This window comes from Zonotrichia albicollis, chromosome 14 (assembly GCF_047830755.1).
Source record: "Zonotrichia albicollis isolate bZonAlb1 chromosome 14, bZonAlb1.hap1, whole genome shotgun sequence".
Classification (NCBI taxonomy): domain Eukaryota; kingdom Metazoa; phylum Chordata; class Aves; order Passeriformes; family Passerellidae; genus Zonotrichia; species Zonotrichia albicollis.
Genome location: NC_133832.1, coordinates 18,912,067 through 18,931,713, shown reverse-complemented (window position 1 = coordinate 18,931,713; position 19,647 = coordinate 18,912,067). Strand labels below are relative to the sequence as shown.

At 40.1% G+C, this 19,647-nt stretch overlaps 1 long non-coding RNA gene across 1 annotated transcript in view; it reads left to right on the top strand.

The window, feature by feature from the left end:
• The first annotated feature begins 1,467 nt into the window (after window positions 1–1,467).
• LOC113460481 (uncharacterized) overlaps window positions 1,468–19,647 on the top strand; it is a 73,861-nt gene continuing 55,681 nt past the window's right edge. The window contains exons 1-3 of the long non-coding RNA XR_012582738.1: window positions 1,468–1,985; window positions 3,036–3,239; window positions 8,665–8,814. This is a non-coding gene — a long non-coding RNA (uncharacterized LOC113460481). The remainder of the gene's footprint in view (window positions 1,986–3,035; window positions 3,240–8,664; window positions 8,815–19,647) is intronic.

Here is a 19,647-nt window from a genome sequence, read left to right as displayed (position 1 = left end):
AAAAAAAAAATAAAAATTGGTTCAAGTTGAATGATTGGAATTTTTTTCTTGCCAGATTAAAGGAATAATTTCATGTCACAACAGAATAGCACGAAAAGAAAGAAGTACACAATGAAAAGATAGGAAATATGTTTCTCCAGGTAAATCTCCTTGACAGATCAGTCATTAGTTAGCCAAGAGAAAAATGGTTTAGTGTGAAATTAATTTCTGATTAGGTAAGTACTACCCTGAAGCATGGAGAGGGCCTAGTCCTTAGAAACCTCGGAAATACTCACTCCTAAATCCTCAGGTTGTGGCTTTGCATGTGGATGGCAGCAATGCGTTTTGGAGCCAAAAGTGATGTCAGTGACTTCTCCAGAGAGCTGGTGACAGAATTCCATAGGATTTTCTAAGCCATGGATGATAAATTGCAGTGTTCATATATTAATGGAATTTTGTAGCATTTCTATAAAGTATCTTTGAAAGCTTTTTTGCTTTAATTTCTGTTTGACTTTGAGTGAGCCTGAGCTGTGTGTAGTGAAAAGGAGAGGAGTATGTACAGATGAGACTAATTAAATACTGACTGTCACTCTTCATCCTGAAGGCCTGATTTTAGCTTGCTGTCTCAACTTTGATTATTAAAATACGTATGGTAGTTCTCACCCCACGTTACCTGTGAATGTTGCTAATTAGGTGTCAGGATGTCAGTGATTAATGCAAAATCATGAATAAATTACCAATAAAAGCCATGCACGTGTACAGAGCCATTTAACCATTTAGAATGCTCTGCAGCACAAAGTGCACCAGTGGTAACCACTTCTCTGACCTTTGGGTTGGAGTCGTTTGCCTGGAATTTCACTAATTAACTAGATGCTAATAGTCAAGTCAGAGTCCCAGCTGGAAACCTCATTTGTCACAACAAAAGGAAATCTCCACCTGTCATCATCCACAGATTTGATTTACTTTTGAGTCCTGTGACTGTTTGTCATTCATCATTTAGGTAATGGGGGAAAATATGTTAAAGGCTGTAGTCCCAAATAGTGATTAAGACTTGATCGTGATGAACACAAACATGTAGATAATAGAGATTGGTCTAGGGAAGTTGTGCGTTTTTGCAATTGTGCATTTTTGCAGTTGTGCATTGCCTAAATATACCTGCCTGCTTCTTTTTGGTGCCTTTCTTTTCATAGAAAGGAGGCTGCAGGCATCAAATAAACGTGTGAGAGAGGGGCAGGACACAGTGGAATCATTCCTGGAGTAGAAGGAGGAGCTCAGGGGAGAAAGTGCCACCAGTCCTGAGGCAGAGCAATCTCTGGGCTCTCTGAATGTCCTGCAGGGTCCCTGATCTGCACCCAGGTGCAGGCAGTGACTGGAGCCTGGACAGATTGGAGATGAACATCTGCAGTTCATGGAATCCAGGCAGAGACGCCCATTCCTGCCCTGCTGAGGTAGCACTGATGGCTTCTTGTCTGCTGAGCTCTTCTCTAGCTGTGGGGAGCACAGAGCTCATGTCATAATTGTTTTGGGAGCTTTTCCCTGAACTGGTGTCTGTTGTTTCCACTTTGTCTCATCTATTCTTTATCAGAGCTGTCACGGTTTTTTTATCTCATGAGTTGTGTTTTGGGTGTTTTAAGAAATGGGGATATTTTGCTCTGAGAGCAACCTAAAGCATTCTGATGTTTCTGTTTCTTTGAATGAGGGATTAAATGAATCAGACTAAAAGCAAAACCACCCTTATTCCCCAAACTCAGGGAATAAAATGCAATGCTTCCAAATGTGTGCTCTCCCATACCCCAGCTGCTCTGTAAAATTAGGCTTTTTTGTGTGTTTCAATTTCTCTGTTTCTACCCAAATACCAGTTTCCCTGAGCAGATGCAGGGCTCTCAGGATGTGTGCCTGATGGCTGCTGTGCCATGCAGGACCTGGGAACCCAGCCCAGAACTTCCAGCCTTCCAAATCTGCAGTGGGGGAGCCCCAAGAGTCCTGGACCCAACCCAGAATTCCAGGTTTGTAATGCTGGCAGAGGGATGGATGGGTGGATGGATGGGTGGATGGATGGATGGATGGATGGATGGATGGATGGGATGGATGGATGGATGGATGGATGGATGGATGGATGGATGGATGGATGGATGGATGGATGGATGGATGGATGGATGGATGGATGGATGGATGGATGGATGGATGGATGGATGGAGTGAAGGCTCCCCAGACTCTGGGGCTGCTGGTTTTGGAGCAGGTCCTTGGGGAAGCAGGGCAGGGTCAAGGCTGGTGTGTGATGTGAGCTGGTGAGCTCTCTGCTGTTGGGTGAGGGATGTTGTGTTTGTGTCTTGGGTTCTAACCCTGGTGTCCAGCTCTGGTTCTGGGAGCTGGGGGTGCTCAGCCTGGGGAAAAGGAGACTCAAGGGTGACCTTATCACTCTCTACACCTCTCTGAAAGGTGGCTGTGTGTGGCATTCACATTCTCTGAAAAATCCCTTCATCCAGGATTTTTCTCCTGGGAAGCTGAGAGGCCTCAGGAACAAAATGCAAACAATGGTTATCTGCTGCTGTGGGATGCAACAGGCGCATCTGGGATTGGGCTCATGTGGTTGTTTCTAATTAATGGCCAATCACAGTCACTGTCTGAGACAGAAGGCTTTGTTATGATTATTTTCTTTTTCTACTCTTAGCCAGCCTTCTGATGAAATCCTTTCTTCTGTTCTTTTAGTATAGTTTTAATGTAATATATATCATAAAATAACAAATCAAGCCTTCTGAAACATGGAGTCAGATCCTCATCTCTTCCCTCAACCAAAAGCCCCTGTGAACACGGTCACACGATGGTTCTGAGCTGGGACAATCCCTGCTCACAGCTCTGTCCTGGGATGGTTCTGAGCTGTAAAAGGCACACCTGAGCTAATAACCCCAAAAGTGCCTGGTGGTGCCAGCATCCCCCTGGCTGCTGCTGCCAGCTCTGGAGCCTGGCAATGCTCTTGCTGCTGCCTGCACCAGTGTTAGAGAGAATGAACAACTGTGAGCAAATGATGCTGTGGTTCTCATCTGCTCTGTTTGCAGACAGGCTTCTGAAAAAGACATTTTCATCATCTCTGTTGAGGACTGACGTATTCAAAGCCGTGAGCTTCTGCAGAAACTTGCTACAGAAGAATTCATTTTGCTGTGTTCGTTCTTTGTGGGCTGAACCTGATTCTCCCCTGGTTGCCAAAAATCAGGAATAACAGCTTGAAATGCTGGAACCAAAGAAGAGCAAACTTTGAGGAGGTACATAATGGTTTAATTGTCCTGGTTCAGATATATAACACAAGCTTCCCTGGGGGAGTGTTTTTTCCTTGTTAACTCATTTATAAGATAACTGAGGCTACAGGTGTTCAGCTTTAATAAGGCATTAGTGAACAATTATCTAAGACACTAAAAATAAAACTGGAGTCTTTGCATGGAGGAAATCAACACTCAGTGAAAAAATAATTAACAGCCAAGCTGCACAATCAAATAAGGGTAAGATTTTTAGAAACTAGAATTGTTGGATGATATCTTTAATGCATGTAGAGAGGATGTTGTTGAAAGAAGAACAGAAGATTATATATTTTTATGCACGAGATATGAAAAGACACCAATAACATATAAAAGAATAACTGGTGCTAGCACTACTGATAAAATAATTTTCTCTTTGAATTAAAGTGTGCTTTCAAATATTGTTTTAAAATAGTGAAGAGCCAGATTTCCACTAACATGTAATGCTGTATTCCCTTGATTTATGAAATCTCATTTCAGCTGCAAACCAGAGGCTCCTCTGTGTTTGTGCCTGTGTGCTGTGGAATGCTGCAGACAGCTCCAGTAGCACAGAAAGGGGAAATTAGATGTATTAAACCTGAAGAATCAGTGACATTCAAATAACAGCTTTGCTCTTGTATTTCTCATTTGTTAGGAGTCCCTAATAAAAATTCTAATGTGTCTTAGCCTTGGAAACAATGATCTGTTCTATTACTTTTGACAGAACAAATTTAGGACAGAGGTTCTGACACTTTCTTAATTATAAGAAGATATCTGAAGTGCCTGGTTCCCATTTGTCTTCAGCTGAATTTACCTTTTTACTCTTCACAATGAGGAATCGTGAACTGGACCAATGCTCATCTCTCCTATGAAATTCTTCTCAGGATTTGTTTTACAATGACACAATATTGAGGCAGAGGGAGGTGGAAACTCCAACACTTTGGTGTTTCTTACTCATCCCAGCAAAACAGAGAAAAAATTATTCTCTTGTTAGATCTGTGAGCGCTGCTGATGTTTGACTGAATGTTTGTTCTTAAAACAGATTCCAAATGTGGTTCAGCCTTTGCTGTTATTAACTGGAGTAAGCTGTGGTAAATTCTGATGGCTCACTTCTTTTTTTTTAGTATTGCCACTGTTTCAATGCAGGTATTATTCAATCCCTCTATCTCTATTTATGTACATGTAAGCAGATGTAGAAATATAATTTACATATTTTTCTAGACAAACAGAAATTTCTTCTGATTTTTCAGGAGATGCATCTGCCCCTTGTTAACACTAGAGACTCTATGGCAGTAAAACATTTTTTCTTTTTTAAAGAAGTTCTTCAGGCTGGAATTGGGCCACTTTTCTCACATTCTCTTGCAAGGACTGTCAAACATAAATATTTGGTGGCTCTACTTGTCTCTTTTTGATAGAGTAGGAATGAGGTTTTTTTCTTGAAAGCTGGTTGTGGGTTTTGTTCTTGCTGGTTAATATCCTAGCAAGCTAAACTTTCAGAATGCAAAGAATATTATTTTAGGATATTCTCTGAAATTCTCATATTCAATGCTATTGCTAGATATGCAGTTTTATTGCAGATGCAGAATACATTTCTGTTTATTTCTCTGTACTCTCCTGAAAGTTCTCTAAATGCTTATAAATTTTCTATGGTTATTGACAGCTTGGTATCAGAACCTGTGAGCCAAAATGAGACAAATCAACTAGCATGAGAGAAATGTGAGAAGCTGGGGGTGCAGAAGCATTTTTAAAGGTAACTCTAGGTTGGAAGGAACATCTAGAACAATTCCACAGGGGAACAGAAAAGCAATCTGGCACTGTTAATTATTCTCTGGAATTGGATTTTCTGTTCTGTGGTTTTTATTTGTTCCTTCATTAGTGAAAACCTCAAATGCTTCTGCTGCATGGGAGAAGGGTCTGAAGCCCATTCTCCCATTGAGAACCTGAAGTTATAATTATGTTTGGCCACTTTATACCTGAATATATATTTTCCATGGGATGTTAATGCTTTAGAATATATTCCTTTCTGGGTGCCCTTTCATTTTCATTAGGTTTCTCTCTATTAAACTATTTAAATGATAAAGTTTGCATTAAGTATTTGTACTTTGTGGTGGCTATAGTAACAATTCTGGACATTTTTGAATTTCCTGTGTGTTTATGCTTACTGCAATTAGACCTTGCTGTAGCTAATGAAACATATGTGATTTGTTTGTTTATGCCTGAGGACTGAATTTGCTACTGAATAATGCAAAAACATATGCAAGGACAAGGGTGGTGAATGGAATTGGGAATGTGCACAGAGGAGATGTGAGCAGAGTGAATTGGGGAGGTGTTAAAGCTCTGGCTCTGCCTGCTCAGTCCAAGTAAGACATGCTTGTTGGCTCACATGGGTTCTTTACCTTAAACAGAATTACAAACAGCTGGAAGAGTCCAGATGTTGGTGTCCTATTTGGTGGGACACAAATGTGTGCTCTCCTGCCCTGTGCTGTGCTGGCAGAGTCTGGGCAGGGTCATCTCTCCATCCCTCTAGAAAAGACAATAAATGAACATCCATATTCCACCTTCAGCTGCTTGAGACCAGGCCTAGGACATAAATATTTTGCTGAAATTTATTCTATGATATTAAAATGCTACTTGTTTAGAAAAAAGCCAATATAATTCCACCTGAGGTCAATAATTTGAGGGTTTTTTTTTTTCATGACACACCTAATCATTACTGGTCATAGCATCATGGAATGGTTTGGGTTGGAAGGGAACCTAAAAATCACCTTGTCCCATTTCCTGCCATAGACAGGAGCACTTTCCATTTGTTCAAACCCCATCCAACCTGGTCCTGGACATTTCCAGGGCTGCAGCATCCACAGCTTCTCTGGGCAGCCTGTTCTGGTGCCTCCTCACCCTCACGGTCTTGGCCTGGTCCACCCAGAAAAGTATTAATTTAATCTTTTCAAAGCAATATATTTTTCAAGCACTACAGATGAGACAAAGGGAAATCCAGTTTGTTTAATTATAAGGCATCAACCTGCTGCAGACTTGTGCTAGTGGATTAGATTGTCTCCCAGAAATAACTTCAGTGGAATTACATCACCAGTGAATGTGGTCCAGTCCATCCTGTAATTATATTTTGACGTGCAGAAGTAGGGAAGAATGGAGTCGTATCCATCTCACATGAAAACTCCTGCCTTTGATGTTTCTCTGAGAAGCTGCTGTGATTTTTAGAGCAGCAGAGAGGGCCCAGAAGTTGCATTTTCTTTATGCTCAGCACCTGCTTTTGCCTGGCATCTGCAGTGGTGTGCAGTGTCAGTGGCTCTGTGCTCACAAACTGTGACAGGCTCAGGGTACAATCCCTGCCCCAGCAGCCAGGCTGCAGCTCTGCTGCCCACCCTGTGCAAGTAATGCCACTAATTTATCTAAAATCTGCCTGGAGTGTGGCCTTGTGGTGTTTGGGCTGTCCCTGCTGTTCCCTGAGATCTAAATGGGCACAGAGAGAGCTCAGAGCTGTGTTTATCCCACACCTGCACAGCAAAGCTCCAAGGATTGGTGCTTAACTCTTACTGGGAATTTATTTTACGTGGCCATGAGACCAGCCAGGTGTCCTGTGTGGGGATGGTTTTGTTTGAAGCCAGCAAGATCTCCTCTGTGGGGATGATTTTGTTTGAGGCCTGCCTGATCTCCTGTGTGGGGATGGTTTTGTTTGAGGCCAGACAGATCTCCTCTGTGGAGATGGTTTTGTTTGAGACCATCCATATATCCTCTGTGGGGATGGTTTTGTTTGAGGCCAGGTATCCTCTGTGGAGATGGTGTTGTTTGAGTTCTCTGTGGGGATGGTTTTGTTTGAGGCCAGCTTGATCTCCTCTGTGGGGATGGTTTTGTTCAGATAATCACCAGGCAGAAGAAATGAGCTCCAACTCTCTGTGTCTGGTCATGGGGGCACTTGAGGTTGTTAAACCCAAGTATCTGAGATCTTCTCCTGAATCAAACAGTGTTTATTCTTTTGTAACTGGGGCTGGTTTGTGCTGTATTTTAGGGGGCAGCAAGGCTCTGCTCACATGCCTTGCTCCCTTTCTGGCTGATTTTCCTCTCTGAGCTTTGCCTGAGGCTTTGCTCCCTCAGGTGGATGTCAGACATGGAGGGTGCTTTGAATTTCTGTGTTTCCATGCTCAGATCAGAGCCCTCACTCACTGTGACGTGGAAGGCAGTGACTTCCTAGCCTGGATCAAGACAGCTCTCATATTAAAGCTTTGAGCTTTAATTATTTCAGTCATATTGAAGTCGTTAAGGAGACGTAGCCTGAAGTTTTCTGTGCATCTGTGGGCAAATGTTTGCAGAATCCAACTCCAATTTCACAAATTAGTTTTGAGGCAAGGCTTAGGAAGAGGGCAGAATTTTACAGATTGGAAGAAAGAGCAGGTTTTTGAGGAAACTGAAGATTAATAGGAACCATCTGTAGGGCTCCAAGTGATTCAGGGGGGTCTAGACAGTTGCCCTTTCTTGGTGTTCCAGAGCCATGTGTGACAATGACAGGAGCCAGATGTGAGCCACAAATAAACCTCCCTGCCTCGTGTCTGCCCTGCTTAAACTTTAATCAGTCTGGTTTAGCTGAAAGAAGATGAATGTTTGGGAGTGAAAATGTCACACAAACAGCATAGCAGCACCTTGTACCATGAGGTGTGCTGGGAACTCAAAACATTGGGTGTGGATTCATTTCTTGTGGTGGATAGATCTCAGTAAAAATTCAAAATATCTCCTTGTGTAATGGTGGATATATCTCCGTAATAATTCTTCCATGTCCTAACCTCCCTCTGAATTCTGATTTTCTTTAGTTCATACATTACCTGTTGGGTTTTGTTTGGTTGTTGTTTGTTGGTTTTTTTTTTTTTTTTTTTTTTTTTAAACTAGATTTATTTCCTTTTTATCACCTTCCTGTCTGTTTTTCTAACTTGATTTCCCCCACATACTTTTGTTCTTGCTTTTATGTGGTTGGAAATGTTTCTCAGTGTTTTCTCTGCCTGCCTCTTTATCACATGTGGAACTCAACTTTAAAGGAAAAAAGAAAACCTTTAGTGCCTGTTGAAAAAAAAAAAATTCAGGAACAGTTTCAATTCAGGAAATCAGATTTCCCAGGAACTGACTTCATTTCCAAGATCGATTAACAATGTAAAAAAGCCAATTTTTAGTATATACTTTTTCTCGATTTTCTGGATTTTTTAGATAACATTTGAGAAAGACTGTAGGTTTGAAAATCCTATGTGAAGAATCAAAAAAAAAAAAAAAAAGTAAGAAAAATCATAAATTATTATTTAAAAAGGAGGGGGATAGAAGGAAGAACAGGAAAAACACTATTTTGCCTACGAGTTGGATTCAGTATTGTTTTCACAGATTTATATATATATATTTATATGTCTGTTTTGTCTTACAGTTTCTTATGATGACAAATTCTGGTCTTCAGCTGCCTTCCCTGCAGAACTCCCAATATTTTATCCTGAAGTGCTGCTTTTGCAGAAACTTTTTGGCCTGGTTTGGATTTTCCTGTTTGTACCATACCAGGATCCTCACATCTTCAGAGGAGGTGAGTGATGTTTTCCTGTGGCTGAAGTAGTTACAGAATGCAATAATATCTCTTCTTGGATATTTCCGTACTATGGTACCCTGTTGCTACCACCTTTTGTAGCAGTGGTAAAGAAAAGTCAGATGTATGTAAGGGGGAGAATTTTCTTAATAGTGCCATGAAGTTTTAGGTGCATGAAATAGATTTATTCCATATTCAGGGGGGAAAAAAACCCCTTTGAAATGCCTGTGTATTTTGTTTTGGGGTTTATTTTGTTCTAAACATACTGCATTAGCGTTGGATGCTATCAGAAAAAATTGTTCCCTTAATTAGCATCAGGTTTTGTTATCTTGCCAGGACTAACACTTTGTCAGTTGGTAAATAAATATTTGACTTGAATGTAATCAGTGACTTCAGCATTTACACATTGTATAGCTGTCATAATATTGGGAAATGAGATTTTTCCTGGGCCAGTGCAAGCATTAACGTTCAATCCGTCACAAAGCTTAGGTAGGTCCTGACATGCTTTTAGAGATTTATTCTGTAACAGTGCATTTAGCAATGGTAATAAACTGACTAAATATTATATTGCACTGTGGTGTGCATTTCCAAGGAGTTCTGAGATGTTCAGTCACTGTGTGAAGGAAATGCACACGGATAGCAAGACACGAGATCTCTGAATTGGTCTCACTTTTAAATCAAATTATGTGCTGTATTAACAAATGGCAATCTTAACTGAGGCAGAGTGGAATAAATCAGCCAAAGCAAATGCTCTGAGTGCTGAGCTATTTCCCTGTGTGTCATTGCAGCTTTTGTCACTCGTTTAAAGAGCAAAGAGACTTTCTGCTCACTGGGTTTGGGGACATCTTTCCATTTTATTAGGATTTAAAATTGATTCAGTTTTTCAGTGTAAAGTATTTGGAAATTCAATTAAGTGGAAACGAGAGCAAAAATATTTTCACAGATATAAATACATGAATAAAATTAAATATATCTTTATATAAAAACCTATAAATATATTAATAAATAATGTAAATATATATTTATAAATATTATGTATTCATAATAAAATATTACTATATTATATATTTTTAATGTACAATTATAGATATATTTATGAGTATATATTATATGTATAATATATATATTTATGTATCTAAATATATAAATGCATATATGTATGTATATATTTTTTATGTATGTTTTTTTGTCAGTTATTACTGAGATTTGGAGCTCAGCACACCCCAGGACAAACCCCTGCAGTGGTTTGAGAGTCCCCTGGCATTTCTGCTCTCTCTGTGCTCTGACATTTGCTCCTTTGGGCTGCAGCCATTCCTGCAGGATTTTGCTCTAAACTGCATCAGGGTTTTTGTGTTTTCTTTTAAAACCCAATAATCTGGGTCCCTGCAAGGCCTGGCAGTGCCATCCAAAGGGGATGTAGCCTGGGAAGGAGCACAGAAATGGAAACCAAATTATGGAAAGCAGATTCTGGAGTCAGGGCTGTCCCCCCTGGTGGGGAGCTCTGGCCTCGCCTAAAGCAGAATTCTGGCACAGCCTCCAGTGGATTTTCCCACTTCTGCAATGTTGAACAGGACATGTTGAGTGTGTGTCGTCACTAAACATGTCAGGGGTTTTCTTAACAACCAACACCAATTTCTGGGAAATCATCTTCTGGATTTCTTAAAAGTTGTGTTTCAGTAACCGAGCTTATTAATCAAATATATGTTTTAAAACACTTAGGTAAGTGAACAGTGCTGCTGAAATAAATTTTACCAAAATGCCAAGTAAATCTGTCAATTCAGAGCAAAGGAAAATGTCCAAGAAACTGCAGAAGGTGATTTTCCCTTAGCACTCCAAAAGGGTTTTTTATCATAATATGGAAAACATTTTTTCTCAAAGCCAGCGTGCTTCATTTCTTTGGATTGTTTGTCTACACTGTCCATATCCTCCTTTCTGCTGATGAAATTTCCAGAAAGTTATGCATATTCTTATTAAATGTGTGATCAGACCCCAATACTTATTTCAGGTAATGGAAAAAGTAGCTGGAAATTGGATTTCTGTATTTTGCAAAACACACAGAAAATAAATTATCTTCTAACTTACTCTAATCTTTGAGCACCAACCTTTATATTATTTACAGTTCAGAAATGTTCCAAAAAATCTCATTTAGTGAGTGAAATTATTTTTGAGAGGTTTATTGTCAGTCACTCTGCTGCTTACTTGGGCAGTTCATGTCAGCTTCATTTTACATCTGTAAAGGCTGCAAAGCCAAAACTGATTTTTTCAAAAGACTTCAGGAGTCTTTTTCTAAAAGTTTACATTTTCTGTTCAGTATAACAATCAGGTAAGTTCTATTAATAAAAAGAAGAGAAAACTTTCTGAACATATTGACTCTGCCCATTTCCCCAGGACATTAAATTACAGGAATTGTGAGAAGTTTGTAGGTGTGTGGTGTCTGATGCTGTTGAGAAGCCTGGCTTTGCCTAGTAAGGTTTCAAGAATAGTCCAGACCACCGCAATGTTCTTTAAAATAAAATACAATTCTGTCGTGATATCTGTGCCTTTTGGGGGTTTTTTGGTGGTGAAAAGCCTCAACTGTAAAAGATCAGGTATAGAATTATTCACCTTGCACATATGTCTGAGTAATATTTCCTCAGCTGTCTTGGAGATTACTAATTTTAAGCAAATCAGTATTTTTGTGTCGTTTTAATATAAGCCTAAATAAAATAATCTAGACTTCTATCAAGAGTGGCTGAGGAGGGCCTTTGAAAAGATCTCGTGTGCAGTGAGATGGGAAGAGTGGGGCTGGTTTTTCTTACAGCCAGAATGAGCACAAAGGGGCACAGTGCAAGGAATCACAATGAATAATTGTGTGCCCAGGTAGATTAGTTTATTTGTTTAGGGCTTTATTCACTCTTTCTAACAAAATAAGACAGCCAATCTATCTGGAGTTTGTGAATGAAAGCAATTTCTTTCCCATTCCCAATTAACACACTGAATTCACTTCTGTGAATAAGGAAATAAATGGGGACAGTTTCTTAAGATCCCAGAAGTGACACAGGGCACTGATAATACCTGCATCCCCACCCTCTACAGTGTGAATAATCCTATTATAGAAAAGCATTTTGCAGGAAATACATTTTCTTACCAGGGATGTTTCTGTAGTGATTCAGTTTTTACCTGACATAGTCCCAGGCCCTGAGATCTGCTGTGGTGTTTCTGAAACCAGCTGAAAACATGTCCCCAGGCTGGCTGGAAAGGTGTGGGAATAGGGGAATTTAGCTGGGAACAATCTCAGCAGTGTGGAATGTCCTTGGGGACAGCTGTGGGTGCCTGGTTCCACAAAACCAGGGGGGTCAGGGTGACCCTGCTGGGGCTGGGCTTCTGCAGCTGCACTGCCAGGAGCAGGAACAAAACACCAAAGCCCACCTGGCTGGCACTGCAGATAAAAGCAATATGTCCATTTCCGTGGGATCTGGTAGTTTCAAATGTAACTTGTGCCATTTGGTCTCAAAGCAGGAGTTTGGTACCTCAGTGATGCATTGGTTCCTTTTTTTGTCCATCTGGTAAGAAATCCTTTGTTTCATTTTATTCCCCTTCTTTAAAGTAACATTTTTAAACTTTAGTTTTTACTATAACTTCTTCAAAAATTGAGATGTTTTCTTCAGAAAATGTACTCCTATTGTGTCCCTTTGTTATGCTACTCTGTTTATCCAAGAAACTCAGTAACAGGAATTGAAGTTGCTGGAGATGAAGTTAGAGACAAGAAAAGTAGAGCTCTGACCAGCCTGGAAGGTCAGAGGAGAATAGGACATAATAAACTAGAAAATTTATAGTGAGGAATAAGGAAATAAAAAGGGAATTAGGAGAGTGAGTCGTGGTTGAAGACAGCAGTGAAGAAGATGGAGAAGCAAACAAGGGGCAGTCAAACACCCTGACATGGGTAAAGAAAGCATTTAACAGCCTTGGTCTGGCAAATATTTGCTGGGGTATTGAGAAGTCGAACAGACAGAATGTGAAACAAATCTGAGCTCCCCAAACATCCTGTGGCCGTGGGGAAGGAGAGCCAAGAGAAAGGATCAATGCTGGGACATGGATACCAGCAGTTTGTCTGCCAACAAGTTAATCCCAGGCTCTTCCTTTATTCACTTTTCCTCCTTTTATGTTATGAATGGCTACCAGAAGTGTTTTATACTTGATGTGCTTCTAGAAAGGAATGCAAAAGGCCTTTATGTTTTATTTTGCTGATTGCACCCAGTATATCTTAGTGAGGCAACGCTCTCTTCCTGTCAGTGGTTATTGTGAGCAATTATGCAGCTAATAATTAATTGCTCTCTTTATACTGCACTTTAATTAATAGGTTGCTCTGATAAGATAGTTTCCTAGATTTTTTCCTTGATATCAGCGGTGACTGAATCCTAAATAGTGTCTGCAATGAGGAGTTAACCACACCAGGCTCCCTCCCTGTTCCCAAACTGAGCTCTTCTTCCCCTCACTGTGCACTTGTATGGGTGGTGAATTATCCTTCATGTTAATGCAGGAGGTTGATTGAGCTTGAGATAGTCATAATATTTATCAAGATGATGCTAAATGCAGTGGAAACAAATGCAGGAATCTCTCAGGAGAGCAGACTGTGTTGTTTTCAGGTGCAGGATCACTGCTGAATCATCTCACCCATACACTTATTTATCATTCCCTTTATTCTCGTTGTTAAAACAGAAAATAAAAGTGATTAATGCATTAAGTGTTGTGGCTTGAATAAAAACCCACTGCAGTGTAGATAACTTTGGTGACAAAGGGAAGGGAAATTCGTGTTTGGTGTCTGACACAGGCAGGCAGTGGAGCCTAAATGTGCATGACAGAAGTTCAGCTGAGCTGGGAAGCTAAGCTTAAGCAAACTCAAAAGAACCAAACTCATGATTAAATTTTAAAGCATAGATATTTTAGCATTTTAAAAAATGAAGAAATGAAATTGTTGTGTCTGAAGAGCAGCCAGCAGTATTGTGCAGTGTTAGAAAGGAGATGAGGAAATTCCTCATTGGGGATGGCAAAATTCTGTGTATGAATATTGAACTGTACAGAAAAAAAAAAAAATAAAAAGTCAAGGCCACATTGTCCTGTACTTGGTGTTATTCTATATGTAGGAAGGGATTAAAAAAATTATTTTCATCTGTGTTTGGAAGATGCCCTGCATGGAACATGAAGAAGACACAAAATTGCAATGTATGAGAGTGCCCTGTGCACCTCTCTGAGCTGAACCCCAGAGAGATCTGTATTCATGGGCTTTTTCCTCAAACACAGTGTTAAAAACCAAGGAAACAAATCTCATGGTCTGACTGTTGCTTTAGCTCCCTAAATCCCAAAATTGCCTCCCTCCACTGCCAGCAGTAAAGTTCCCTTGATCTCCAAATTGTCATCCTTAAATCTTACAATGTCACAAGCTGGGTGATCCTCAGACTTAAACCTCCAGGTCCTTTGTCAGTAATAAAGATTAAAGTAGCAAAATAGCAAATATATTGAGGAGATGTTTGCAAAAAACAACAAAGAACAAAAAAATACCCCAAATACTCTCTATTCCTGTCATAATTTTAAAAGCCAACAAAGCTTAACGGCAATTAAAATATTTTTGATAGCACTGGTGACAGGTGGGTTGGACTGTGCTGGAATTTGGAGATGATCTAAATGAAAGCAGAAAGGTATTTGTAAATGCTGAACTGTTTTTATTCACTTTTCTACATAATTCTCTCCATTCCTGTTCTTCTAATCCACCACATAGCAGCACACCCTGGTTTTGGGCAGTGATTAGGGAAAGTTGATTGTGTTTACAATAATTGTGTCCAGTGTCTGTGGTTATTAATGCAAACAGCTTTCACATCTCTGTGCACTGAGAATGGGCACCAGAAAAGATCTCTGATGGGCTGAGGCTCTGCAATTTGTTTGTGAAATTCAAGTTTGTTAAATTCAAGTTTGTTAAATTCAAGTTTGTTAAATTCAAGTTTGTTAAATTCAAGTTTGTGAAATTCAAGTTTGCGTTTCAGCTCAGAGGTGGTTGGCACAGAGTGACACTGAAGCCCAATTACTGTTGGAGTTCCCATTGTGATGTTTAGTTCCTTAGCCTGTGAGGGAATTAAAAGAAAAAAAGAAATAATTAGTTTTGTAGTGTCATAGTCCATGTCTTAGCTTGATAGGTCAGAAACAAGAAAAAAATAAGTAGGGAGAGATAGTGAATTAGGGAGAAGACACTACTGACATAAAACTGGGCGTGGAGTAACATATTCTGGATTTTCTGTGCTAAACATTGGTGCCACAGCTACAAGGAGTTGGGTTTTTAGTTTTATCTTCTATCATTAAATTAAACAAATTTGTTTCTATCTTAAAAATTATGAATGACAGAACCCAACACTGTTGTGCAAACAATCCTCTTGCTCTGTAAATGCACAGACACATCAATTATTGTAACTTGCTGGCCAAAAATCACATATTGCTGCTTGCAAGAATTCTTTGGTTTATTATTTTTAAGCACATTGTCAGGCATCTTTTATTGAAGCTTATTTATTGTGTTTTGTATTATTGTGTTTTATTTATTTTAATGAGGAAGTTGTAATTATTGTCCTGTTGGACAGTTGTATACAAAATTCTGAGGTGAATTTGTCTTGCTTTTCCCAGGACATAACAGAAAACAGTTTTACTGAAAGCTTTAATTTTCCACAAGTAACATTGTTTTTACCAGAATTTGTGTGTCTTTGAGATGAGATAATATAGATGGAAATTGATAATATTTTGTATTGCTAATATGGACACATCTGTCTCTCTTTTCATGTCTGTCAGGAAAATGTCTGGATTTCTTTCTTCCTGAAGCCTGCACTACTTTTATCTAATTAATTTCATTTACAGGAATGTGTTGCATGGAAAATCTCACTGCTACTAATGGCTCATTTATAAATACAAAATGAATATTTCTTTTCTTCTTCTGGAAGTTGTGGCTTATATCTTTGTCTTCCAGAATTAATAAGCAGAGATTCTAGGAAGAGTGTTGGTGAAGGAGAAGCTTTAGCGTTTGTGGTTGAGAAGGGATGGAGTTGCAGAGAGGGGAAGATCATTCCCTTAATCCTGGGCTGCTGTAGTGACTGAAGGTCAAACCCCAAAGCACAGAGGGGAGATGCTGGTGACCTTCCAGCTCTTCTCATCACCCCAACATCCAGGGCTCAGGCTCTCCGTTTTTCCTTTGCTTTAACAGAGCAGAATCTGTTTCACTTTTTCTTTCGGATGAATTTATTAGAATTTATTTTGGATTTATTATAATTTTTTATACATTTTTATTAGAATTTTTGGTTTTATTAGAATTTAAGGAAAAACGAGATGTTGTGTGTGCTGCAGGTTTTATTGTGTGGGCCATGACCCCCTCCAGCTCTGAGGAAATCATCCCCAGGATATTCCAGGGTTTCTCAGAGTCTTGGTCAGGTGGAATTAATGTTTGTTCCATGCTCTCCCCTGAGGACACTTTCTTCTTCTCAGTGTAAAAGTCGCTGTCTATCTCTGAGTGTTTGTGCCCCTGTTGGTGTTGGGACATTTCCTTGCTACCATATTGGTTTTTTTTTTTTCTCCCAGGAAAGCACATTGGAGACTCTTTGCACACAAAAGGAAAACTCAGGTAAATTAGATTATTTGTTCCAAATCATGCAGGATGCTGTCATAAGGCAAATCTAGATTTCTAATTTTCACCCTGATGCTCTGAGTTGGTAGATCTTTATTAGTCCCTTAAAAGCCTTTTAAAGCCTCCTCTTTTTTCTTCGTATTTCAAAAATTACCTCCATTGCATGTAGGATTTTCTTCGATTCTTCAAGGATGCTCATTGCAGGAACATCTTCTGTACCACAGTGACAAAAGATATTCTTTCCTGGCTAACACTTAAGGTCATTTGTACATTTGTTCTGTCCCAGTTGAAACTAAAATCCTTTTCCTCATCCCACTCTTCTTTCCAGCATCTGTCTTTCCTGGCTGCAATCCTGCTGCATTCTAATTATGCTTCCAATGGTTTGGCTCAGGGTGTAACCATAACCAATTTATCATTCCCTTAATCTCCCTCCGGGACATTCACTGAAAGAACAGTACCTGAATATTTCCCCTTTATCTACAATTTCCAGTCTATATCAAACATGAAATCTTGACAGATGGGAGTCCAATCTGTCACAGTGAGTTAGTGTGTTTTTCTTCTGATTGAATGTATTTATTGCACAAAGGAAGATGGAAAAAATGTAGAGATGAATATTTAAAATTTGGGTTATAGAAGGGTTGGTTGGGCTGGGCATTGCTTTTGGTTGGTGGTTTTTTATATCTCTTTTTTTTTTTTTATAACTGAGAATCTGGATTGCGTTCGATGAGCGAGGACGCAAAATGAGACTTGTTTTTGTTGTCATGAGAGGAAGAACAGATCTGATCATAACAAAAACAGATGTAAAGCCATAACGCCGTCCCTCATGTTATCTACTCCACACTCTCAGGCTGACCAGCAGAGAATGCAAGGAAACATTTCTGCCTTCTGCCAGCTCAGCCTCTGCCAGCAAATCCGAGCCCGAGACAGCTCCTGAAATACATTGTGCTGCAGGAAAGTGGGAGAGAAAAATACCCTGCCAAAGTGCTGGGCCAATCAATCAAGTGTTAATGATGGATCATGAAACCCATTTGTTGACAAATAAAACCTTGTGTGCTCTGCCAGTGAAACCAACTGTGTCACCCGTTTTTCAGTGACTGCCTGAAATATCATGTGCAGCAGCGGAATTTATTGATGGCAGGGGCTGCAGCCACAGCCAGCCCATCCAACTGGGCTCGCAGGTGCATTTTATCCTGAGCTGTTGGTGGTGCTGGGCCCTGCAGAGGATGTGGAAATGTTCCCCAGAGCAGGGGTTCTGTGGGAGGCAGTGGGGCCGGCCCCAGCCTGACACAGCCTGGCTTGGTTAGACTCCACAGCTGCTTCCAGCATGGCTGCAGCAGGAAAACTAAATGAGAGGTTTTGTTCTGGGACACAGCAGAGCTGAGCAAATGTATTTGGAACCTCAGAGGTTCTGCAGTGAAGATCAGAGCTGGAATTCTCTCCATTGCCATGCCTGCAAGCAGGGTTGGGAAGCTTCTGTGGGATGAGCGAATCAGCTGGCTGTCCATGTGTGGGTACCTTTTGTTTCTCATTAATAGATTTTTTTTCTCAGCACTTTTCTGACAAACACAAGGAATAACTGATTGTTCCAGGAACTCTGATCTTGTAGGAGATTTCCAGTGTAGGAAAAGGAGGATTTGACCAAAGTATCCCTGAGGTTAAGTCCAAGGATTCCCTGCCCTGACATGCCAAAGCAGTGATACTTCATTCAGAGAGGCTGAGGAATGGAATTGTGATAAAACCTTGCTGCTATTTTTTATTTCATTTTTCCAACTCCTTTGACCCAGCCTACGTAGAAGCAAAATTGTGAGCTCTTGAGGAACTTTAGTGCTAAATTGTAAATAACCTAAGAAATAGCAGAGTTACTATTGTTGTAGGTGATGGTTACATGTTCTGCATGTGGTACCCTAAGACCTCTTTAAAATGACATTAATATCGTTGTTTTCTCACGTAGTTTCTCCTGATGATCTCTGTGCTGTGCTTTACCTAAAATGCATCCTAGCATAAGCCAACCATTGCCTTCCTATTCCAAAGGATGGTTGCAGTGAAGTGCTTCCTGAGAGAGAAATTTCTTAGGAGAATTTCTGAGCTCTCAGGGTTCCTTAAATCAGGTGAAAACCCTTTAAGTGATGAACTAGAATTTGCTGTAGTGCCCTTTTGCGAAAGAATCACAAAAGGCCCTTGTTCATAATACCTAATGTGAGGAGGATGAAAGGGCAATCTTTCAGCCCTCAGTGCTATTGCAGATTTTTAATTCCCTTAGCAGAGGGCAGAAGTTGCCTTCTAATGGACACCTTGGGTGCATGCTGTGATTTTGGTGTTTGTGTGCCAGATTTTTGGTCTGGCATTTGCAATTCCTGGTTTTGGAAAAGATACACAACCTTTCTCCTCCCCTCAGTTTCCCCTTGCCCCCTTCCTTATCTCAGAGGATATTTTGGTACTGTCTATGATCCTATTTGGCTTTAAAGACATTAAGGAAATAAGGAACTTAAACTAAAAAGCCCAAGTTTTTCCAGAAATGATAAGTAAATTTTCCAAGGTACTCTTAAGTCTTCCTTAGTCCAGAAAGTACTTGACTGATTGGTGCTGGACAATCACAAAATATTCTATTCATTCTTGCAGCAAAGCATGAGAATTTATCTCAGGATTTGATTTATACAGCATGGTGCTGGGTGATTGATGCTCTATTCAGGCATAAAGGAAAATATTGATTATAACTTAAGTAGGAAGCCAGAAGCTACAGTTGTGAAGATGAAATCTCTGTCACACTTCTCCCCAGGCAGACATAAGTGACTTCAGGAAGCCCCTGTTGGAGGTGTTGATGCTCCCCATGCTGGATCCTTCAAGATGCTGTTTGCTAGGAAGGACACTGTGTAATTTCAAGAGTTCACTGACCAACCAACTTGCTTTTGGAAAAAAAACAGCAAACACCACAGTTTGTTGTGCATTCAAAGGCTGCTCTGGGTTTTGGGCACACAAAGACCATCATATGCTGCAGCAGTCTGTGCTCTGCCCAGCCCAGCCCCTCTCTCTGTCTCTCATCATCTCTTATGTTGGAGAAACAGCTCCCCAATCATTTAGAGGCTCATAAACACGATCCAGCAGCATCCCTGTGCCCAGCAGAGCAGGGCAGCAGCTCAGAAACGAGAGCCAAATAAAACAATAACTCACAGCAAACAAACAGGCAACCACCACAATCAGAT